This window comes from Lissotriton helveticus, chromosome 7, assembly GCF_964261635.1.
Source record: "Lissotriton helveticus chromosome 7, aLisHel1.1, whole genome shotgun sequence".
Taxonomy (NCBI): Eukaryota; Metazoa; Chordata; class Amphibia; order Caudata; family Salamandridae; genus Lissotriton; species Lissotriton helveticus.
Window position 1 is genome coordinate 376,635,739 of NC_136068.1, and position 26,295 is coordinate 376,662,033.

Sequence of the window (26,295 nt, forward strand, 5' to 3'; positions counted from 1 at the left end):
CTCACGCTCATGTTACGCGCTGCGGAACGCGCCCCGGTTAGCTTCCGGGTCGCTGAGCTTCGCGCCTCGGTCCGCGCCCCGGGACACTTCCGGGTGCGCTAACGCGGTACGTCACAAGACGCATTACACGGCAACGCGATACGTCGCGCTTTCGCGACGCGCCGCGGATCGCTTCCGGGGAGCTGCGTTTTGCGCCTCGGTCCGCGCCCCGGGGCACTTCCGGGTGCGCTAACGCAGTACGTCATAAGACGCATTACGCGGCAACGCGATACCGTCACTAAGTTGATTTCTTACCGGTTCGCGGACCGGGTCGCGGCATCAATTTGAGCTAACGGAAAGCTTCCCGGTTCGCGGACCGGGAGCGAAACAAAAAAATATTTTAAAAAAATTATTAATAAACATATAAAATATATTTTTGGATTTAAAGAAGAATACATTTTACAGCTATAGATATTAGCTTTTAAAAAACCAATGAAATTCACTGAAAAAACCATAGGTTATAGACCATATATAGTTAGGAATTAGCATTTACAAAACCTTGAAAATTCACTGAAAAAACCATAGGTTATACACCATATATAGTTAGGAATTAGCATTTAAAAAACCTTATTTTACTCACACAAAACCAATGAAATTCCATATATAGTTAGTTGTACTAACTATATATCGCGCACCCGCAATCCACTGCTGATCATGTCACATATTACATCATTCATGACATGGTCAGTGACATCACTGATGACATCACTGATGACATCTCAAATGACATCACTGATGACATCACTGATGACATCTCAAATGACATCACTGATGACATCACTGATGACATCTCATTTGACATTACTGATCACATCACTGATGACATCATTCATGTGATAATACGATGAACCTCTTCAGACTCTAATATAACCTTAGATACACTCAGTGTAAATAGACACTCACAGACTGTCACTCATCCATGGAGTTACTTACACACCTAGTCAGTCATGCAAAGAATCAATCACACCTCCATTTTCACAACTATACAGTTATACACACCTTACTTATTCAAACATATACTAAAACATATTTACTCACTTATACAATCCTGGATACAAGTGCACAATGATCCATACAGCCACTCACACATTCACTGGCTCTTATGCACAGTTATTTATATATGTCAACTCTCACATGTACTGTATTTTACATATGTACTTACTTTGACATGTAGCACTGAGATATCTATTCATTCACCAATACAGTCATGCACACAGTCAACCGCCCATACAGCTGTTTCCACATGCACTTTTGAACCCATACATCTATGCACAGAGTCATACACCTCCCAGCCACCCACACACACACTCAGTCTCCCATACAAATGCTTGGGCAACCAATCAATAACCCATATAGTTACTCATATAGCTACTGATCAACACATGCAGCAGTTTACAGAACAACAGACATAATGATGCACAAATTAAGACAGTTTAGTCACTAAACCATGCACTCAGTGAGACACATTTAACCACTCACTCATACAGTCAGTCATGCACCTACTAAATCCTTCATCCAGACACTTATACATCCACTCATTCTTAAATATGTAAGACATATTTTAACTTTACAGAAAAATACAGTCACTGGATGTTGTCATCAGTGATGTCATCAGTGATGTCATTTGAGATGTCATCAGTGATGTCATCAGTGATGTCATTTGAGATGTCATCAGTGATGTCATCAGTGATGTCACTGACCATGTCATGAATGATGTAATATGTGACATGATCAGCAGTGGATTGCGGGTGCACGATATATAGTTAGTACAACTAACTATATATGGAATTTCATTGGTTTTGTGTGAGTAAAATAAGGTTTTTTAAATGCTAATTCCTAACTATATATGGTGTATAACCTATGGTTTTTTCAGTGAATTTTCAAGGTTTTGTAAATGCTAATTCCTAACTATATATGGTCTATAACCTATGGTTTTTTCAGTGAATATATATATATATACATAGACTTTACCAATCCAGTACATAGCAGCACACGGGACACAGTTGAAATCAATTCATGCTGGCATTGTACAGGTGACAAACATCTATATGTTTTGGCTGAGCAGGGCTTCCTTGAGCAGAAAACATCATAGAAGGTAAGCCTTCCTCTATGAGGTGCTACGTTGATGATAATAGAGAATACTCTAGCTCCTCTAGAACTTCTCTTTTTTTTAATTTCAACATCTTTTTTTATTAAGTCCCAATCTGAGACACACATAATAAAAGGGTCACATTGACACAGCGATAAGCCTACAACCCTCATGGGGCCGGCCGCGTTGTATAACTCGTGGCGTAGACTCTGCGTGAGCTGGTACGTTCAATCATGATCGTCGTCGTGCGCATCAAGGTCAGTCCAGAACCCCAGTAAGTCCCTTAAAGGGGAGGTCCGTAAGCGCAGTCCACCACGCCCCAGTGATACCCCGCCTTATACACCACCCCGAAAGGTGGGCCGGTACGAACCGTTCAAACAGAAACAAACAACGGGCCGTAGGGGCCCAACACTCAACCAGAAGCCTATCAGAAGGCAGCAAAAAGAGTAGAGACAGAGACTAGAGGGAGCAGAGAGGAAGAGCAGAGGGAGCTAGGGGGGACAGCCAGGGCAGCGAGGGCGAAAGAGCCCGGGGAAGGGGGGGGCGCAGCCAGCGGAGCACCCTTCAGAAGGTCCACTCCAGTGTCACAGGTTGCGAGGGGTAAAGGGGAGCACCGCATCCTCCACCAGCTGCAATGCTCGCAGCGCCGGGGGCATATTCCTAGCATATTCGCTCCTGAAAAGATAAGTCACTAGGGGCCGCCAAACCTTATCAAAGCGGGTCGTGCGAGACTGTAGCCTAGCCGAGAGTAGCTCCATAGTGATGACCTGCCACAATCTGCCAAACCATATAGCTAGAGGGGGAGCCTCCACCTTCTTCCAATACAGGGCGATAAGTTGTCTGGCGGCACCCAACATTTGCATCGCTATAGTCCAGTCACTGTGGGTCAGGGCCAGCAAGTCGGCAGGTTTAATTCCCAGCAACATTGTACTAGCAGCATCAGGCAGAGGAAATCCCAGCACCCCCCGAATGTGGCTCAACACCTCCTTCCAAAAGATAGCGATCACGGGGCAAGTCCACCAGATGTGTAGGAAGTCTCCAGGCACATGATGGCACCTCCAGCAACCGGGCGGCACAGAGGGGAACATCCTGTGCAGACGTTGTGGTGTGTAGTACCACTGCGTCATTACCTTATATGCGTTTTCTTGTTGTGGCACGCTGCGATATATCTTAGGGACATCCCTCCAGAGGCGGGCCCATTGTGCCTGATCGATATCAGAGCCCAGCATCTCCTGCCATTGTCGCTGATACGGATGAGCAGGGGGAGTATGCGGATGTTGCAGAATTCTATAGATCTTAGATATAAGGCCAGTTGTGCCCGCACCAAAACGGGCTAGCCGCTCAAACGGGGTGAAGGCCCGGGTGGCCCCCGGGTATACCGCATCCGATAAGGCCCAATGACGCAGTTGGAGAAACTGCAATTCGGCCTCTGGGGGAAGATGGAACTCGTCCCGACAATGGGCAAAGGACTTAAAGGAGCTTCCATCAAAAAGATCCGTAAGGACTTTGCAGTCCTCTCGCGTCCACCTGCGAAAGGCGGTAGTGTGGTTGGCCGGTGGAAACCATGGGTTATCCTCTATGGGGGTGTGTGGTGAGGGAAAAGTCGTCAGGCCTCTCCGTACCGCCACCCTGTCCCACACGTTCAGAACCGTCTTCGTGGGGGCCGCCAAATAAGCACTAGGGGACCGTCCCGCCCTATGGATCCAGGCCAAGTTCCAGATGGTGCGACCTGTGACCGCCCGATCCAGATGTAGCCACCCCTTCTCACTCCGCCGAATACCCCACTCAATCGCAAACCGCAAGTGAGCAGCCCAATAATAGTCCACCAGATTTGGGCATCCCAGTCCTCCGCGATCTCGCGGGGCCATAAGGAGTGCCTGAGGGAAGCGGGGTCTCTTACCCCCCCAAATGAATTTAGTACAGTCCCTTTGCAAGGCTCTAATCTTCGGCAGAGGGATCAGCGTAGGAAGGCATTGAAACAGGTAGAGTATTTTGGGTAGTATAGACATTTTGATTGCGTTCAATCTACCCAGCCAAGAGGGGATAAGAGGCTTCCACCGCTGCAGATCATTGAGGACAGATTTGCGACATTCTGCCCAGTTGAGTGCCGACCAACCCTCCAAAGAGGGAGTCAGGGAGAGACCGAGGTATCGGATATGTTGGTCCGTCCATCGATAGGGGCACAATCGCTCCAGGAGAGGGATATCGGCCCGAGGGATCGTAAGGTTGAGTACCCACGACTTATCGTGATTAATTTTCAAGCCGGAGGCGCCTTCGAAGGAGCAGAGCACTGCGTGGAGCGCCGGTAAGGACTGTCGGGGCTCCGTGAGAGTGAGGATGAGGTCGTCCGCATATAATGCCACCTTATGGACTTGCCCACCCATCCGAACTCCGCGGATGTCTGGGTTTCGCCTGATCAAGTCCGCCAGAGGCTCAATCGCCAGAGCGAACAGCAGGGGCGAGAGGGGGCAGCCCTGCCTCGTCCCTCTGCCAATGGCGAACGGTTCCGTCAACCTCCCATTCACCCTGACCCGTGCCCGCGGCGCAACATAAGGTGCCATGATCCTGGCAATCATCTTTGGACCGAGCCCCATCTTCCAGAGAACCGCTTGGAGGAACACCCAGTCCACGCGATCAAACGCTTTCTCAGCGTCCAATGACAGGAGGCACGCCGGAATGTGCCAGTGATGCACTTTCCCCACCAAGTGTGCCAATCTCCGCACATTATCGGCCCCTTGGCGGCCCCGGATGAAGCCCACTTGATCAGGGTCAACAAGGTCCGGCATGTGGGGATCAAGTCTTTTAGCCAGCACCTTCGTGTAAATTTTAAAATCAGTATTAAGCAGCGCAATCGGGCGATACGATGAGCAAAGTGCTGGATCTTTCCCAGGCTTAGGAACTAGAGCTATTTCCGCCATCCCCATGTCCGGGGAGAGACCCTGGCCCTCATCGAAGGAGGCAAAGAGTCTGAGAAGATAAGGACTCAATAGCCCCTGGAAAAGGCGGTAAAAGGAGAGCGGCAAGCCGTCAGGGCCTGGCGTCTTCCCCAAGTTCAGATCTTTGATGGCCTCAGTCACCTCAGCAAGCGAGAGTGGCTCTTCTAACTGTTCCGCCGCTTCGGAATGTAAGCGCGTCCCGCCGTAATGCTCCAGAACCTCCTCCGACTGGGTAGGGGCCAGCGGAGCCGCCGCGTACAAGGAGGCGTAGTAGTCCCGAAACGCATCCATTTTAGTCTCCATCGCCGTCGCCCGGGACCCGTCTGGGAGCAGCACGTTCGCAATGTGGGATTTGGCCGCCTTGACCCTCAGTCGTCTCGCCAAAAGTTTCCCCACCTTATCCCCCCCGTCAAAGTGCAAGCGCTTCAGTGCCAAGAGAGATTTCTCCGCCCGGTTCGCTCGTAGCATGCGCAACTGCCCCCGCAGATTAGCCAGGTGTCTCCGCGTCTTTAGTGTGGACTCCTCCTGATTCTGCGCCTCCGCCGCCCGCAGGTCCGTTACCAGGCTTTCCTCCACCGCCCTCCTCTCCCGTGCCCTCGCAATCTCGTGGGAGGTGATATGGCCCCGAATTGTAGCCTTAAAGGCGTCCCACACCACTGGGAACGGCGTTTCCGGCAGATCGTTGAACTCAAAGTAGGAGGTAATGGCCATGCGGATGTCGTCAACCGACGCTGCATCTCTGAGGAGGTGCGGGGGCAGATGCCATTTCCGTTCCCTAGGAGGGCCGCTCCGCGGATCTCTAAGAAGCAGCTCCACATGCGCATGGTCCGAGATGGATATGTCCGACATCTCCGCATCCACCACATCACAAAGCAGATTGTGAGATATGAACATATGATCGATGCGGGAGTAAGAGCGGTGAGCACCAGAATAAAAAGAGTATTCCCTTTTTTCGGGGGAGAAGTAGCGCCACGCGTCGAAGAGACCTAAGTCGCCTATTTGCTTGCGTAGAGCCGAGGACATCGCCCCTGCTCCATGAAAGGAGCCCGCACTCCGGTCCATCGTAGGGCACCATACCAGGTTAAAGTCGCCCCCGAGAACAATCGAGGGCCCACCCCGGAGGACGTGATCACGCAGAAGATCCCGAAGGAAGCGATCCTGTGCCAGGTTGGGCGCATACACATTGCACAGCGTAAGACGGCGGGAACCCACCTCGACCGACACCTTGAGGAAACGGCCGTCACCACCCCGGAAGAGCTTGTCAGAACCCCGCCTGATGCCAGCTTTGCACAAAATTGCCACCCCTGCGGTTTTCGTGTCCGCAGCCGCCCAGTATTGGAGGGGGTATCTAGGGTGCGCCATGCGCCTTGTATCAGCCCGGAGAAGGTGGGTCTCTTGTATGAAAATGATGTCCGGGTCATGTCGCAGGAAATAATGCCAGAGCTGTTGGCGCTTATTAGGTGAATTAAGGCCCTTAACATTGAGTGATAAAATCTTAAGGGGTCTGGTCGCATCATTCATCATCGTAGGGATCCCTGAAATAGGAACGCAAAGCTACGCGCAGCAGAGCACCCACTGGCCAAGAGCCCCACCCAGAGAGCCCGCCCCCCCCCGCCCACCCCACCACCCCCCACCCCCAGCCCCCTATAATAGACAGAAAAAGGAAGGAAAGAGAGAAAGAAGAGGAGAAAGAAAGCCAAATGAAGAAGCCAAACTTTCAGCAGCCTGTAGGGCTGACGGCATAGACCGTTAAGGTGTGGCCAACAGGGCCAAATTACACTGCCTCCAGAGTAGGGCATCCTACACCCACGGGTTTGAATGTCCATCGGGATGTCACTCCCCAGGAGACAGTTCTGGTGGGACATGACTGGACGGAAACACTAGGAGGTATGGAGCCCCCACCCTCCCAGGCCCGGCACAAGGGGATCAGGAGTCCAAGAAACCTCCCTCCCGCCACACAGCCATCCCCTGCCCGCCGGAGGGGTGTGAGGGAACAGTACCTCAAGTAGTGTGCCGCATGTGCGCTGTCCATCTCACGGGGTAGAGGGCCGCCCCGCAGGGGAGCCTTCCGCATGGTCGATCTCCGCTTCCTCTAGCACTCTAATGTGGGCGATAACGTCCTGCCTGGCTTGGCTGGTTGTTGGTGCGTCAACAGGTGACGCTCACTGTCTCCTCGGCACCGTGGTCCAGTCCGGGGCAAGTGGTGTCCTCTTGCGTGGAGGGTGTCGAGAGGGGCTCACCGGAGGAGAGCCCGCAATGTTGAGGAGCCGCGCCGCCTCGTTGTAGGACCGCAAGAATTTACGCTTACCCTCCCATTGAAAGATAAGTGCAAAGGGATGGCCCCATTGATATGAGATGTTCATGGACCGCAGCTTCTCCGTTACTGGGCGAAAAGCGCGTCGTCGCTTCAGAATATTGGGTGCTAGGTCTTGGAAGAGTTGTATCTTGTGGCCCTTGTATTGTAGATCCGGCTTGTCTCGTGCGCGCTTCCAAATCTCCTCCTTCTCCACAAAGAAATGCACCCGCGTAATAATGTCCGGGAGAAGCCCCGATCTCCCCGCAGGCGCCGCCACCCGGTTAGCCCGGTCTAGTGTGGGAGGTGATACATCCTCGTCGCCCCGCACCTCATGGAGGAGTTGCGCCACAAAGTCCATTACGTCCTCCCCTTCTTCGCCGAGTGGCACGCCGCGGATGCGGAGGTTGTTTCGTCGACCCCGATACTCCAAGTCCTCCTGCTTGATTTGGAGTTCAATATTTTGTTCCTCCAGGGCGGTTAAGCGCTGCCATAGGTGTTCCTGGTCCTCGGTGCGCGTGTCCGCGGTTCTCTCCAGACTGTCCACTCGGTCCCCCAGTTCCGTGACCTCCTTCCTGAGTTCTGTGACGCAGGAGTGGACCTCTGTCCTCAGGGATCCGATCTCGGCCTTAAGGTCAGTCATGAAGGCGGCCATGAACGCTTGTGTGACCGGAGGGGAATCCACCATTTCCGCAGGTGGGCCCCCACTGGCCGCTGGTACTCCCACTTTGCCCCACATGGCCGTCACCGGGTTTCCCTTGGGGGTCGGCGCCGGTTCCGCCTTGCTGCTCCTGTTCGTGCGCGTCATCCTCCGCGCGGTCTAAAGAGTGCCGCCTAAGCCGTGTCAGGGCACCTGCCCGTTGTAGGTCGTGCGAGCAAAGTCAAAAGGGGGGGGGAACAATGGCGCGAAATCCCAACGCACCCAGGGGTTCCGGGCTCTGCACTGTCACCCCCCACAGCGGTGAGCTCCCAGCACACCCCCCGTGGCAGAGCAGGTAGACCAGGGATCAACAGGCAACAGCACCTCACTTTCGAACGCACCGACGCGGATCAGTCCTTCCGCAGTAATCTTCCAGCTCAGGGGTATGCCTCAGGTATAAGAGGCCGGTCAGGCCAGGGAACAGACCCCCCTCAGCAGTGGGGACCCACGCAGTGCTCGCATTCAACTCCCACTGGTAACGGTCAGAGGAGGTCACTATCTCCCCAGAGGGGGGCCGGCACCGGATAGCGCCACCCACAGCAGTCCCAAGTCTTCACTCACCCCCAGGGAGGAGCCGCTGTATTGCCGCGCTGTCACGGCGTCTCCATGCGGGCCTGTATCGTGGCTGGCGCCGTCCGCTCTTCAAAGTGCCCCAGGGGCACCGTCCGCAGCAGAGCTCCGCTCCGATCCTCACCGCCGCTCCCCGCCGCAGTTCCGCTTCTCCTCCGCAGCACGCTGGGGAGGCGAGATCAGGAGCACCTCCGACCCCCGTTGGGTCCGGGCAGCAGGTCCCGCTGCCTCCCAGCTCCGCCTTGACACGTGGGGGCCTGAGCGCACCGGACACAGAAGCCACCCAGGGGTCTCAGCCCGGTCACCACTTCTCACCGCAGCGGCCACAGGTAAGGGCGCGGTAGTCTCCCCATGTGGGAAGGGCGGGGGTAGCTTCAGCTGGTGGCCGCCGACGCTCACAGCGTCCGCTTGGCTCCGCCGTAGGCCGCTCCCTCAGGGTCGCAAGATGGCGGACGGGCCGGCAGGTCCCGCCTGGAGTGAGCCGTCCGCTTGCTTCTGCCTTCCACTAGGCGTAGCACGGAGGCACCAAACACAAAAGTACTGCCCAGCTTGTCGGGGGCTCCGGGGAGGTGTGTAGCGGGTCTGGACACCCCGAAATCCACTTTAATCGCCAATGAAAGGCCCAACGGCGGCGGGAGCTCCGCAGCAGTGCGTCAGCTCACATCACCGGTCAAGCCACGCCCCCTAGAACTTCTCTTTTAAATGATTAACTACACAATATTTTAGATAAGGCTGTAGGAGATGCTATCTGTGCTCAAGCAAAACAGCCTGGACTGGAGAAAATGGATCTGGATGGGTGGATGAGGCAGGCACAGAGTATCATAGAGGTGCAGTGAACTCTGTGTACTGAGGACATTGCCTATAGCACAGAGCGTATGTGGCTCCAGGTGCCAAATATCTCCACCAGTATGGAGGGTTCCTCCAGCCCTAAGTTCCTTCCTGCTGACAGTTTGCCTCTCCATGAATCTATCAGGTGTGTTTTGGAGACGGAATGAAAGGATATTTGCAAAAATGACTCCTGAGATTCTTAAGCATAAGATATCTCTTAGAAGGGTATGAAACAGAGTTTCTCCATCAAGTTAAAGTTAATTCCTTGCTGGCTATTGAAGATTGTATGCTTAATGGTACAGTTGACAAAAATGGAGGGAACTATAAACAAAATGTCAGATGAGACCCCCAAATTCCTTTTCCACTGTTCTACATATGCAGTTTATTCCTCTTAAACTCTTCTGGAGGAATTTCAGGCTCGCTATGAGGAAGAGCAGAAAGATGAAGGTTTCAGAGAGTTGCTGCGCTCGACGGAGCAGATGACACTTTTTCTGTCTAATGCTATGTTTGATAGCCTCTGTGCCTTTGTAACATTTGCTGGAGCTGTTACGGCATGTCCAAGTAACATCTGATTGAGGCTACAGAAGTTGGGCACATGCCAGCATTCGCACATATAATATCATATCTGCCCTTTCAAGTCCAAAACTGTTTGGTCCAGAATTTGATGAGGTACTTAAAAAGTAATCTGAGTAGAAGATATAGCAGCAGTTTAGACCAAGCCTTTTTTTGCTTCCGCATCCTGCACTTCTGCAAGGTCAGATTTATCAACAATCCTTCTTCAAACATCACATTCGAGGGAAGGCCAGGTGAAGAGGTATGCATTTAATAACAAAGCCCAATCCTGCACAACAGCTACTCAACCAGTTCCAAAAGCCCGACTATGCCATAAATCTCACACCCCAGGTAGGGGATGGCTTCTCTTTTTGACTCACGTAGGGAGGACAATTAAGACAGACCAGTGGCTGCTGGATGTGATTTTTTTCAGGGTAAAACCGAAGGGGATGATGGACAGAGTGTTGAACATTGCAAGCACTCACCCCCAGCCAACTGATCTGGGTTTAATCGATCATTATTCTTCAGCTCACTAACTTTGGGGGGGCTCCACTTCCCTGGGGCTTTTGAACTGTTGGGAGGGGGGCCACGCGGCCCCCATCCTGGAGACAGACATGAACCTGGGGACCCCCACCCCCCAGGGCCGGCTCCTGCAGTGTACTGGGGTGCCCACCCCCGGGACACTGCTGTTCGCTACGGTAGGGCGGGAGAACATCTTCCGCCCTACCGTAGCAAACTCTGCTTTGGATTTTGGCAGAGAGAGCAGGGAAACCTGCTCTATCTTCCAAAATTCTAACCAGAATTTCTTCACCACACAGGGAGCTGTATTTTAGAAGCTCCCCATGTGGAAAAGCAATGCCGGCTCCTGGAGGATGCGGGGAGCCGGCGGGACCATGGGGGCATTGGGGCTCCCTCCACAGTCCCCACCTAAGTACATAGGCCCTGGGACATGGGGTCCCTGGCGCGAATAGAAATTAGTGGTAGGAGGCAGGTTTTTTGATGGAAAATTTTGGAGTCGCGACCCCAGCGCGACGCTCAGCGCGGCCCCCTGATGTAAATGCGCTGGGTGCGTGCGGTCCCCTGGTGTGAGCGCGCTGGGTGCGCGACTCCAAATCGCGCTGGGTGCGCTTCTCCAAGCAAAAAAAAATGTCATATTTTTTAAATATAAATCTAGGTTATATGTTTGGCTCTTGGGTGGTTTTAAAATGAGCCCTTGTGTTTATTGGGAGATTTTGGTACCTACAAGTAAGAACCTATGCAGAGTCTAAAGTTGTTGAGAAAGACTCTGTTACCCTCATCTGTGAAATGTACACCATCTCTCCTGTAGATGCCATCCATATTAAAACACGGATTGTTGTTGTAAATGGTCCCCATCCTATAATCTCTGAGAAAAGCAGAAACAGCTTTATTGACATGTTTCCTAGCTTTCTCAAACTGTGGACAAAATTGATTGAACCAGTTCCATTTCTGTCGTTGGCATATGTTAGAGTAGACAAAGGCAGTTTGGGGGAAAAGTAACATCAATTCTGCAAATGTGTCCTTCATTAAAATTTCCAGACCTACCCCAGTCAAAGCGTCTAGGTCATTGCCACCACAGTGCACAATTATGAGGTCAGGGTATTGGAGATGCAAAAAGGATTTTACCAATGCCATCAATTGGTGCCACTTTAATCCTCTCTGTCCAATCCATTTAATGTCTACATTCTGCAAAGCTAGGTCTTTGTCAATACCTCTGCTTTCAGCATACCTTTTGCACCAGAAAATATAGCTGTGTCCCACAATCCACACTCTAAGCATCTTGAAGGGAAGTCTGGATGCACTCAGAAGATGTCTGTAGCTGAAGTAGGCAGTTTGTAAAATAAGATGTTTCTAAAATGGCGGACAGGATGCAGTTTTAAAAAAAGAAGAGAAATGATTGGCTCATTGAGAACATTATACACTGAAAAATAGGGTGCATGTTGTTAAAAAGCATGTTTCTTATTGGTTAGTAAAAACTGTTTGAAAGTTCCATTAGATAAGATAAGCTTGTACTTTGAAAAGTCAAGCACACTTGCTGTTTGTATTTGCAACATTGTGTGCTGAACTTGTGACCTGTGTGTTCAGTTGAGTGTTCCATGAACTGTTACTATGGTGACAGGCATTAAGCAGAATGGGGGTAGGGTTGGAAGTTATGTGTGGCATTAATATGTGTATTTCTTATTAATATTACAGTAATATGTAATTGCAGTGAGATTTCCCAAGTCACTGGTATAGTTAAAAGTAGTGTGTTATGAAGAAAAAATGGTAAAACTATTTGTCATATACTTTTGAAGTCTCGTCTGGATCCGCGGTTCCATCGCTTACGGTGCACGGACCAGGCGCGACTCCAGAAAATTCCAGAAGCAATTTTGGTTCAGTTAGAGGTCAGTTTGCAAGGTTTGATATGTGTAACCAATATAAATGTGGCTTAGAACTTGAATTAACCTGGAAAGAAATGTGATGTGATATTTACATGTATATGTGTGCAGAATAAGAGGGAAACTTTGCAATTTTTTGGTTTTGCTAAGAGCAGTGCACTATATTCATTGTGTGCAAAAGAAAATCTAGTGTGTGATTCAGATACTTTATAATCTACAAATTAATTTGAGAGGTGAGTTATTAATGTGTGAGGTGTACTATGTCCTGCCTTTGTTTTTAAACATGAAATATAATTCATAAAATATGAAGTTACACATATATTTTGAAATGAAGAAATATCAATTGAAGTTTTTTGTAATGTGATTAAATGTTATTTAATATACAGTTTGTATACTATTATGTATGTTTTGGAATAGGAATTGCTGAGTATGACTGATTGTTTTAATGTGTGCATATGTACATTGGTATTATAGTGCATAATTTTAGGTGTTGATTTCAAATTGGAAATGTATACGTTGAGTTAAGGTATTAGTGTTGAGAGCAGTTTTTATAAGTGTGCACATAGGTATAGTTAAAATATGCAACATAATTTTTGGTGTATGGTTTGAAATTGAAGCTTGTATTGTGAATTTATGTGGTGTAGATAGAGTTCTATATAGACATACTCATTTATGTTTTTTGGGTGATATGGTGAGAGTTATAATAGAGAAATGTGAAAGGTTTCTGATTTGTATTTGGCTTCATGTAATATTAAAAGTAGTTGTAGTGTTGTGTATCGATTTAGATTCCATATGTATTTTCCCGATTCATACCCTTATATAGGTACAATTCACATTGCCCTTATTTAGGCATAGCCCATGCTACCCAAACACAGGCATGGCTACTTCCATCCGTCCATCTACGTCATAACGATTTCTTGAAAAACCAGACTCTTAAGCAGAAGGGTCTTCCCCTAGCCTGGATATTGATTTTTCAAGAAACTCATTATTATGCATGAACACCTATTCCTTAGGGGCTCATTAATGACGTTCATATGCACGACTTTACATCAATACTGGCATTCCTGAACACCTTCAAGGTATAAATATACCTTCACTTGCTATAGCAAAGCACGGTGTGGTTTGGTGCAGTTCGACTACCTACTCGCACAATGCAGCTCGCTACAGCAAGTGCCGAAGGAAGCCAACTCTCTAGCTGATGCAATACCAGAAGCTGTTATCCTCTTCCGAGAATCCAGCGCCAGTGTTTCTGACTCCCCTTGTGGGGTGTTGGGAAATCCAGTCGGTGAAAGAGATACCAACCTCTCTCATTCTAAGGTATGGAGCTGATTAGAACATAGAGAAACCTTTGGCAGTTCTTGGCAGAACTAAACCTATGCTAAAAGACAAACACCTACTTCTTCCCTGGTCTTAGACATAGGTTAGGTACATTGGATTAGGCGTATTTTAGAAGCACCAGTTGAGTATTTTAGCTTATGTTATTTATGTATGTATTTTTACATGTCATAGCAACAGACAATGCTATTACAGTATTATTTTATATTACTGTTTACGCAGTACACATTATACTTCGCATTCTGTCTAACGAGTGTAGCAGTCCACCTCTCCTGCATGAGAAAGAAGACTGTTCAATAAACCTTTTTTATTAAAACGCCCGTCTCTCTATTTCTGTGCAACTCTGTAGAAACGAAGCATGCATGATTGACTGAGTGAACTAGTTATCTATTGTTACCACGACTCTGAAGATATGCTTCGATTCTTGGGGAAACAAAGTTGTCATGTTTATGCGGTTGTCAGAAACTAATCCCGTCTTGTGTATTCGAGAACGTTTCTAGTGACCTCAGAGCTAGCTGGCACTCATAATTAAGTTTAGTATACTCGATAGAGACATACTGACTTCAGTCCTATGTCAAATCTATAGTGTATATTATTCCAATGCGCAAACCCTATTGGGAATATAGGAATTACACTACAGTAGAAAGTTAATGTAGCAGTAGAGATTTATGCTGTAGCTCTATTCTATAAAGAGTTTGTTTGCTGATCAGTTATTGCCTTGTTAGTAATAAGACACTTCTCCAATCACCCATTTAGCACCATACATTAATTCATTCAGTGTAGTAATATCTATGTACTTAAAAAATCTCTATGCACTGTGTTTGGTACAGTCAAATGTGCATAATGTATGCAGTCCCCTAACCCCTTTCAGACTACTGAGTCAGTCTTGCAAAAGTCCAGGGAATAGTCATGCTTGTCTGGAATCACACTGTGAGTCTGTGTCAACTCCTACAACCTTCCTGACAGAAGCATGTCCTTATTTAATCTCTCTGCTGACTCATTAGCGCTTTTAAACGAATCCTGCTGTCAACTACTAGCAGTCTGAGACCCAGTCACTGTCTATGCACTTGGAGAATGAGTTAGGCATACAGACAAGCAGTGGTACTGTCAAATGTTCACAACGTATCCGGTCCCCTAATCTCTTGCAGACTACTGAGTGAGTCCTGCAAAACTCCAGGGAATAGTCATGCTTGTCTGGAATCACACTGTGAGTCTGTGTCCACTCCTACAATCATCCTGACAGAAGCATGTCCTTATTTAATCTCTCTGCTGACACATAAGCGCTTATAAACTTAACTTGCTGTCACTACTAGCAGTCTGAGAATCCAGTCATTGTCTATGTTCTTTTTTAATGAGTCACAAATTCAGACAAGTAGTGGTATAGTCAAATGTGAACAATGTATGTGGTTCCCTAACTCCTTCCAAACTACTGAGTCAGTCCTGCAAAAGTCCAGAGAATAGTCATGTTTGTCTGGAATCACACTGTGAGTCTGTGTCTACTCCTACAATCATCCTGACAGAAGCATGTCCTTATTTAATCTCTCTGCTGACATATAAGTGCTTCTAAACTTATCCTGCTGTCAACTACTAGCAGTCAGAGAACCCAAGCGCTGTCTATGCACTTAGAGAAGGAGTTAGACATTCAGACAAACAGTGGAACACTCAAATGTACTTCATGTATGTGGTCCCCTAATCTCTTGCAGACTACTGAGCCAGTCCTGCAAAAGTCCAGGGAATAGTCATACTTGTCTGGAATTACACTGTGAGACTGTGTCCACTCCTAAAATCATCCTGATAGAAGCATGTCCTTATTTAATCTCTCTGCTGACACATAAGCGCTTATAAGCTTATCCTGCTGTTATCTACTAGCAGTCTGAGAACTCAGTCACTGTATATGCTCTTTTTTAATGAGTCAGGCCTTCAGACAAGCAGTGGTATAGTCAAATGTGTGCTATGTATGCGGTCCCCTAACTTCTTCCAGACTAATGAGTCAGTCCTGCAAAAGTTCAGGAAATTGTTTAATTTATTTAATCTCTCTGCTGACATCTAAGCGCTTATAAACTTATCCTGCTATCAACTAGTAGCACTCTAGGAACTCAGTCACTGTCCATGCACTTGGAGAATGAGTCAGGCATTGAGACAAGCAGTGGTACAGTCAAATGTGTTTAAAATAGGTTGTGTTTATAAAATTATAATATTATACATTATAACTGTATTGTTTCTTCTATTTTACAGATCATAATTCTAAAGTTAAAAAAGTTTAAAAAAAAAAATTTAAAAACAACTACAAGAAATGTTTAGGATATGTTGATATCCACTACTGTAAAGGTAAGATTGAGAGATTCAAATACTATCCATGTCCAACTACATTCAGCTGTGCTGTATCTATATAAACCTTACACAAGCTGCTTAGTAACTTACTACCCATAAAGCCTAGTAATTCTACTGTCTGTCCCACTACATACTATTCATACTAAGCATGGGCGTAAAATCCGTTACGCTCGCGGATTTTTCGTATTTTCGGAGAATCCGCAATCCGCGAACTCTCGCGGATGCGGCGAGAATACGCAAAATCCGCGCGAAGCGGATTTTTTGTTTGTGTTCGCACTGCTCGCGCTGCTCGCGGTCCGCGGCGCGGGCAGGAACAATCTCGCACTAGCGAAAGTACAAAAATTAGTAAAGGAAGTGGCCCAGTCTCCAACTTCCTGTTCCTGTCCAGCAAGCTCCTCCCATAGGGGTGGGGTGAAGGAAGTGCCCCAGTCTCCAACTTCCTGTTCCTGTCCAGTAAGCTCCTCCATTTCCTGGCCACTTTGATTTCGATCTTGACTGGGAAGGATTACTTTTTGTGGTTGCTGCTGGATATTTGGATTTGAGGCCTTTTGGATTACTTTTGGATTCGAAATTTGATTTCACAAAGAAGTAAGTTGATGTTGTTTGTTTGTGGTGATTTTTGTGTGTGTTGCTTTTTTTTCGACTTTTTGGGGGGAAAATCTGCAAGTTCGCGAGCTGAGGATGTTTTTGCTTGTGTTCGCACTGCTCGTGTCCCGCGCAGCAACAATCTCGCACTCGCGAAATTGTAAAAATTACAATTCTGCTGCACATGAATAGAAAACCACCAGGCTTATTTATGGGTGCATGCATGATACAACTGTTTTGTTGATTTTTTTTTTAACATGATTCTGGCCAGGGCATGGATGGCATTGGATTGTGCTGATTTTTGAGTGTTTTAGGACTTTTTGGGGTGGTGTTGGGGGCTTGCTATGTGGGTGGGGGCCATTTTATTGTCTGGTCCCGTGTGGGTGGGGGTCTAGGGGCCATTTGTAAGCCAGTTTGTGTGCTTTGTGCCATAGGCCTGCACCCACTGTGCTCTGATGTCATCCATTATGCCCAGGGGGGCCCAGAATCGGTCTGTTCGCGGTTTTTGCAGGTTTTTGCCACGTTCGCACCGTGAAGCAACAATCTCGCACTCGCGAAATTGTAAAAATTGCAATTTTGCACCGGAAAACCACCAGCAGGCAGCATAAGCCTTCTGAAAATGGATGGATGGCATTGGATTGTGGTGATTTGATTTGTGTTGTGTTTTTTGACTTTTTGGAGTAGGGGTTGGGTGCTGGCTATGTTGGTGGTGGCCATTTTGAGGCATGGTCCTGGCCATGTGGATGGGGGGGTCAAGCGGCCATTTTGAATGCAGGCAGTGAGCTTTGAGACATAGGCCTGCACCCATTGTGCCTTGCTTTCACCCATTGTGCCCAGGCGGAGTCAGGGGTACATGAAAGTACAACCCTCTGTGTGTTTGCTCTCTTGGATCAATGTTAAATTCCTGTTTCCTAAAAATTTTGCAAATCCTAATTTTGAAATTTCCATATTGTGTGGTGGTGTGCATTGTGCACGTGTGTATTCATAAATGCCTACTTGCAAACTGTTTATTCAAGCGCTACATATGCAACATTTATATTTACTGATGTTCCTCTGTCTTCGTTTGCGTTTAGGTGCACAAAACTCCGCATCATCGTTGAGCATCAGTGCCAGGAAGAAGTGCTGCTGCGGCCTGTTGTTCCGACATCTGAAGAAGATGGCTCCAAAAAGAGGTGCCCGTAGGTCCTCTTGCAATAAAGATGTCTCTACTAAGGAGAAGAAGAAGCAAGTGGCACCACTTACCAAGGAGACTGGTGGCTCAACCAATACATTTTTTGGGCAACAACAACAAAAAAAACAAAGGCCCACCATGAGTGCTGCACAGGTAGCCTGTTTAGTTGTTGAATCACCAACGACCAGTGATGTTGGTTCCTCGCAAGAAAGTAGCAGCACACCATCAACACAGGTTGTAACTCATCTCACAAGTACTATTCAACAACCAAAGCCGCAACAACAACTGCATGGGCTACTAGTACAAGCAGAAGTACATGCGCAAGGAGCTGTCCAAGAAGGAGCTGTCCGAGAAGGAGCTGTCCGAGAAGGAGCTGTCCGAGAAGGAGCTGTCCGAGAAGGAGCTGTCCGAGAAGGAGCTGTCCGAGAAGGAGCTGTCCGAGAAGGAGAAGGCCGAGAAGGAGAAGGCCGAGAAGGAGAAGGCCGAGAAGGAGCTGGCCGAGAAGGAGAAGGCCGAGAAGGAGAAGGCCGAGAAGGAGAAGGCCGAGAAGGAGAAGGCCGAGAAGGAGAAGGCCGAGAAGGAGAAGGCCGAGAAGGAGAAGGCCGAGAAGGAGAGGTCCATGGAGACTTGCAAGTAGAGGTCAGAGAAGATGCCCATGTAGCGGCGCATGGAGCGGTGCAAGTGCCCACAATGGTTGTTCTTCCAGAAGTAGGGGCACAGGAGGAAATTGACTTTGGAGCCGGGGTATCATGTCAGGAAGACGAAGCCACTCCTCCTGATGATTCATTTTCTCCCAGCTCCCCAGCAAGGAAAAGATCAAGGAGGGTGTGTAGAAGTTCCTCTTCAAGCCCCGCTCCATCAGATGATGATCTGGATCTAGATTGGCAACCATCTCTGACGTCTGAGAGGGAGGCACACCATGAGCTGCGAAAGGTATCACATGTTAAAAGGAAGGGCCCCGGAAAGCTCATACTTATGGATCCGAACGTCCGACTTGATGAAGTGGTGCATTCTGATGTTGTTGAAGAGGATGACAGCAATGATCTATTCATCACACATGTTAGTCCAGCCACACCGGCCATGCAGCAGACAGACATTTACACCCTATCCCGACGTCATGCTGAGCGTGACCCTGGCGACGTGCCACTGGTAGCACCACCAACGCAGTCAAGTAGTACCACAAGTTCAACAAAACCTACAGCTCCCATATTTTCTCCCCAGAGGGGGACTCCATGCAGCTCGACTCCCTCAAGTAAGGTTGCTGCAATAATTGCACAACCCAGTAGATGTCTGCAAGGCTCATCCACCACTGCTTCATCTGGCATTGGCAGCAGTATCACCTCGTGCGGCAAAACCAGAAGTTTCCAGTCCCCAGTTTGGAACTTTTTTAGTGTCCATGAAAAATATGATAACATAGCCGTTTGTTGCATTTGTAAGACTAGCGTTAGCCGTGGTAAGACTGGTACCAACTATGGAACCGGAGGCCAGATAGGTCATCTTGAAAGAAAGCACGCTGTTGAATGGTTTCCGCACCTAGCAAACGTCAAGGGAAAGCGATCCCAAAGGGCAAGTGGCCAAAATATACCCATAGTAGGTGTTTCATCTGAAGATGATGGGGAGGTAGAAGAAGCGTCAGACATGTGTCCAGTTGCACCCAGTACCCCTGGCAGCACCACACCCTCCGTAACACATAGCAGGCACACTGAGAGTCTGGGAGACACACCAATGCGGAAAATGTCAACACTGATCAGAAGTGGGTCGAAGAAGGCATCAGCATCATCCCGTAAATTTGTCCAGCGCACCATTTCAGCCGTGTTCTCCTCAGATGCGCAATTTCAACGCAACCACCCAACTGTACGCCTCTATAACACTAAACTGGCAAAAATGCTAGCGGTGGACCTTCTCCCTTTTTCGTTTGTCGAAGGTGTGGGTTTCCTTGAACTCGTGGCAACATTGGCCCCTAAATGGAAGGTTCCTAGCCGGTACTATTTTGCCAGGGTTGCTGTTCCAGCACTACACAAAGAGGTGCTTGAGTTGGTGGGGGCAGCTTTGCAGAAGAGTGCTGTTCACACTATACACCTGACAACAGACATGTGGACCAGTTGCCAAGCCCTTGATTACATGTGCATCACTGCACACTGGGTCTCTTTTTCAGGGGTTATAAAACAGATAAATGCAGGTGGTGACTTGATCGAGATTTTTAAGGGTGCTCGTAAACATGCAACATTAGCCATGTTTGGCATGGAGAAAAGTCATACTGCAGTCAACATTTTGGCTGACTTTAACAAAAAGGTCTTGCAATGGCTGCGCCCAAGACATTGCAAGGTTGGTTATGTTTCTACAGATAATGGCAGCAATGTAGTTAGGGCCATGGCGGACGGTTTCTATTTCAGAGTGCCGTGTTTGGCGCACTGTATCAACCTTGTTGTGCAAAATTTTTTGAAAAAAGAACTTGCAGTCGACAAAACACTGACCATCTGCAGAAGAATATGCACACATTTCAACCATTCTTTTAAGGCCCGGAAGGAGCTGAGGCGCAAGCAAAATGAACGTAGAATGCCAGTGAAAGCACTTATCCAGGAGGTGGCAACACGTTGGAACTCAACCTTCTACATGCTTGAGCGTCTGCATGAGCTGTTTACAGTAGTCAATGAGTATTTCTACAACCTGGGTGGTGATACGACAGAAATGATGCTAGCGGTGGAGCAATGGCAGCTAGTTAAAAGCCTGACAGACATGCTTCGGCCTTTTGAGGTCTTCACGCGTGACGTCAGCAGGGAGGACTGTTCTTTGAGCAAAGCTATCCCACTGTTGCTGAAGCTCGAGCACCAAGTCAAGGTGGTGTCCTCACAATTAGAGGACGTTGGAAAGAACGAAGCACATGAGTTGGCGCAGAGATTATTACAACGCCTAGTTAGCAATGAACGGCTTGTAAATATCAAGAAACAACAGCACTACATTTGTGCTACTATTCTGGATCCACGTTACAAAAAGCCATTGTTTGGCAAAGTAATAATTCCTTTTGAAACATCGGATGTTACAGAGTACAAAGGTTGGCTAGCTCAGTCAGCCATTCGTTTTGAAAGAGAGCGGAAGGAAACTGTAGGAGAAGACAGTACTACTAGTGAATCAGCAGGCCATCAGGCGTCCCAAAAAAGCCCGTCTGCATCTGTGCCTGTGGCAGAAGTGAGTGACTTTCCCTCTGAGCCGTTAACCACACCAGCAACCGTATCATCTACACCAGGCGCATGCGATATGTCTGAAGCGAGTTGGCTAACTCAGCTAGGGTTTCCTGGTCCTAGAAAGGACACAGAAGTGCAAAGTACAGGAATCCGAGAGGACATTCTTTCAATGGTGCAGGCCTATCTGGATGACTCAACAGAGGTCAATATTACTGAGGACCCATTGGCGTATTGGCATGGGAAAAGAAAAATATGGCGAGAGCTCACCAACTTGGCTATCAATTACTTGTCTTGCCCACTCGCAAGCGTGTCCTCAGAACGTGTTTTTAGTTCTGCTGGTGGCATTGTGACTTGCAAAAGGTCCCGCCTCTTGCCCGCAAATGTGGAGCGGCTCACCTTGATAAAGATGAACCAGCACTTCATACCACCAGATTACAGAGTACGAGAATGCACGCAGGAAGAAGAGGACACCGCCCTACCTGAGGAAAGTTCTCCTCAGTTACCAGAAGTAACCCCGACTGATGATTTAGCAGAGTATGAGGACGAGTTCTGCTTCCCTGACAGCGAGTTCTGAAAATGACTCAATCATTCATTAATTGTAAATAGTCCTCCTTATTCACTTTTATTCCTGTGTGTCTGTCTTTCTTTAGCAAGTGCTTCATCACATTCCCAACAAAACTGTAATCAACCAATAAAACAACAAGCCCATCAACAGAACTGTCTTGATTTTGATGCCGCAGCATTCCTCAGGTTCACAACAGTTAGTTGACAAGAACTCAGTCCTGGTCGTCTATCCTGAGTCCTCCTCCTCCAGACTCACCCTATCCATTACCCATAATGCTGATGCCTGGATTCTGCACAATGAAGAAACTTACGTTGACGAGTCCCCTAACGCCTTAGGACACTGTGAATTACAGGTGGAGCCAGCCCTGGCCTCAAACACAAATTACAGGTAAGATAAGCGTTTGGATGGGAGGTAGTATAATGGAGTGTTCGGAGAGGCGAGAGAGTGACAGTGGTACTGATAGTAAAGTCCTAGGGCTCTTGAATTAACAAACTCTGTGACAGGCATTTACTTTGGAAAACATTTGGCCTATTGCACGTGAACGTTTAGGCGTTATCATTGCTCGCTTGCCTGTCTTAGGGGTGCTGTCTGTGGGGCTTCTAGGTTTTTGTGGTGTGTGAGCACCGCTGCCACATTTCTAATGTTGATTGCTTTTGTTTTGCAGAAAATCCACGCCGGGACACTCCAGTTGTGGCCCTGCTGCAGAACGCTTTAGGACTCTGTGAATTCCAGGTGGAGCCAGCCCTCAAACACAAATTACAGGTAAGATAAGCGTTTGGATGGGAGGTAGTATAATGGAGTGTTCGGAGAGGCGAGAGAGTGACAGTGGTACTGGTAGTAAAGTCCTAGGGCTCTTGAATTAACAAACTCTGTGACAGGCATTTACTTTGGAAAACATTTGGCCTATTGCACGTGAACGTTTAGGCGTTATCATTGCTCGCTTGCCTGTCTTAGGGGTGCTGTCTGTGGGGCTTCTAGGTTTTTGTGGTGTGTGAGCACCGCTGCCACATTTCTAATGTTGATTGCTTTTGTTTTGCAGAAAATCCACGCCGGGAAACTCCAGTTGTGGCCCTGCTGCAGAACGCTTTAGGACTCTGTGAATTCCAGGTGGAGCCAGCCCTCAAACACAAATTACAGGTAAGATAAGCGTTTGGATGGGAGGTAGTATAATGGAGTGTTCGGAGAGGCGAGAGAGTGACAGTGGTACTGGTAGTAAAGTCCTAGGGCTCTTGAATTAACAAACTCTGTGACAGGCATTTACTTTGGAAAACATTTGGCCTATTGCACGTGAACGTTTAGGCGTTATCATTGCTTGCTTGCCTGTCTTAGGGGTGCTGTCTGTGGGGCTTCTAGGTTTTTGTGGTGTGTGAGCACCGCTGCCACATTTCTAATGTTGATTGCTTTTGTTTTGCAGAAAATCCACGCCGGGAAACTCCAGTTGTGGCCCTGCTGCAGTACGCTTTAGGACTCTGTGAATTCCAGGTGGAGCCAGCCCTCAAACACAAATTACAGGTAAGATAAGCGTTTGGATGGGAGGTAGTATAATGGAGTATTCGGAGAGGCGAGAGAGTGACAGTGGTACTAGCAGCAAAGTCCTAGGGCTCAAGAATTATCAAACTCTGTGACAGGCATTTACTTAGGAAAACATTTGGCCTATTGCACGTGAACCAACACGATGACAGTGATCAGTTAAATGAAATTACTGCAAAACCACCACCCACCCAGCTCAAAAGTAGTAAAAAAACAGGTATGCTCAGATAAAGTTTGAAAAAGTATATTTATATCCCTAACAAAATAATCTCCCGCAAGACCCTCCCTAACCCCAACAAATAAATAGTCCTCAAAAGTCCCCAAAAAACCCAACTCCCAATTCCCACCCCCCAAAAGTCTCAAAAAAAGGGGCAAGGGACACTCTAGGGATGCAAGCTGTTAAGTTTGGCCTCCAGGGCATCATGCTTTTGGGCCAGGGCATCATATTTTTCTTGGAGGATGGCTTGATCTAGGCGGAGGCCCTCCACCACATTCTGATATTTGTGCCATTTCTGGACCTCCGCCTCTAGGTCTGACACTCTGCGGAGTGCACGGCGCAAGCGACCTTTAACAGTGCTGCGAGGTGCAGCTTTTGCTGCTCGGCGGTGGCGTCTTCCGGCACGGCTCCGGTTCGCTGGAGCACTGTGCTTACCGGCAGAACGTGGGGTAACAGAGGAGGATGTAGACGATGTTAAGTTTGATGCACTGGAGTGCGTGTCATCCCCCTCGAGTTCCACCAGTCGCCGATATTCGGCAACAGTTGCTTCCAGCCTCCGTTGCCGGGCCAGTACAGCCAGCATACTCCTCGTTGGTTTGGAGGTTTTAGTATTGCCAACTATATGAAGAAAGAAAGACATAATCTGTAAGCAATGCTCTTTAAGAATATGATTAACACAAAATGATTCAGCAGGAAGTTGTGTCACAGTACAACTAGCAACTAGCCAGGGCAGTACAAAACTATTCAGGCCAGTATCATGGGCGTCCGCAGGGAGGGGCGCTTGAATCACCATTTCCCTTCCCACAACTCACTTGTATCCTTGGTTTGGTGCTCTTTCATATGAAAGAGATCTGGCAGAAGTGAGTGATTTTTCCTCTGAGCCGTTAACCACACCAGCAACCGTATCATCTGCACCAGGCCCAGGCGATATGTCTGTTTCCCTCCCTCTCTCTCTCTCTCTCTCTCTCTCTCTCTCTGTCTCCCTCTTTCTGTCTCCCTTTGTCTCCCTCTACCTCGCTGTCTCTCTCTCTCTGTCTCCCTCCCTCACCCTCCCTCTGGCTCCCTCCCTCTCTCTCTCTCCTTCTGTCTTCCTCTCTCTCTGTCTCTGCCTCTATCTGTCTTTCGGTCCCAGCCTGCTGTAATTACCATATTGTAATTTGTCACTGGGCCACCACTGGATACACATCATATCCTATCTAAGAGTCAGATAGTACCATGATCCAGCTTACCTGTACTCGCCACCGCCACTGTCTCCTTCCTCACAGTCTGTACTTCTTCTTGGTCCGACTCCTCTAGCGCCGCCTCCTCCCCAGATTGACCCTCGGACTCCGAGTCAATGATGACCACCACATCCGAGCTGGCCCCGCCACCAGATGTTCCACCTACAAAGTAGATTTAAGAATGTTAGATTACACCACTCCACTAGTATTTGGTCTATGAATGAAAAAATGTGAAAACAACTGAAAAATTAATTGACTGTCTACTCTAGTCTAAAGTAAATGTCCCTCCTTCCAGGGAAAGCTGTTGTCTTGCTTAATTTTTTTGTCACAATTGTTGAATGCTTGCTTAATTTTAACACACACTATTTTTCTCTGAACAGACAGAAACTGGACTTCTAAGGACAAGAGGAACATCAACTTGAAACCAGGTGAAAGCTCGGCTCGACCACAAGAAATGTGTACCAATCCAGTACTCATCAACTCAGCACCAAGCACTTTTCCATTTCCAATTAACTTTATTTTAATATATGTGTTTACTTAAACTTTTAATAAAGCTTTTAAACTTGAATTGACTCTGTAGTTTTTCCTCCAGAGAGTCCAGACTAGAGTGACTGAGCGAAAAGTTTTGCAATTTTTGGAAGGAGGAATCTGTGCTGCTGACACTACCAGGTTTATTTATACAGTGTGCCAAACACGCCACTCTGAAATATTATTACTCTGGTCTTTGGTGTCCATAGTTCGGTTTGTGGAGAATTGTCCCTGCAACAGTAGGATTATTGATTTTGCTCCTATCTAAACACTATTTCGAAACAATTAAATTAGGAATGCTTGGACAACAATAGGTCCTCTATATTTAAATGAAAACTTACTGGGGCCAGCAAAGGAGCACTCGCCGCCCTGGCCTGCATCCTCCTCCTTTGGAGCCACTGCTGCATCAGATTTTTCGGTCCGCTTGCCCCTGGGCGGACCTGACGTACAACATGAAAGAAATAACAGAAAACATTGATGATTGCTGCTTGCCGATGTCCTTGTCAACCAAATCAAACATTTAGAAAGAACAAGAACCTACTATTTCATCCAAAAAGAGGGCTACAAAGGAAGGACTGCACCTGAGCCTCTACTCTAGGGGCAGATTTACAAGCCCCTTGCAGCTCTTTTGCTCCATTCTTGCGTCAATTTTGTGACGCAGCGCCACAACAAGAGAGGCGCCATGGTGTGGCGTATATTAACAACGTGACGCATATGGGAGATGCATCCCATTCTAAAACCCTGCGCCATTAGGGAGCATTCCATCGCAAGGGAGGGCGTTCCTGCGCAGGAAAGCATGCTAAAAGTGGTTATGGGGAATATATAAAATTTCAATCAGTCATTTAGGACAATGATGCGTCACTGAAACCCTGCGCCTGCATGAAGCAGACTAACGGCTTGACGCAGCATTGCTGGAGCAGCGCCATCGTTGCAACGCAACTCCATCAATGAGCCGCCTTTACGCCACCGATGCGTAACGCTTCGGTGACGTTTTGGGACCATGGTGTGCCGCATTGTAAATACGGCGCACCATGGGTGGTGCTGGCGTGCCGCACACTTTGCAGGGATGCGCAGGTAATTGCTAATCTGACACTTAGGGGCATACTTACGAGTTCTGAGCTGGACACCTCCAGATGTGCACCAGAACAAATGCGTAACGCAAAACTAACCTTGCGTCACGGCAGATGCGCCGCTATTACAATGCGGCAAACCCTGGCGCAAGGGTAGG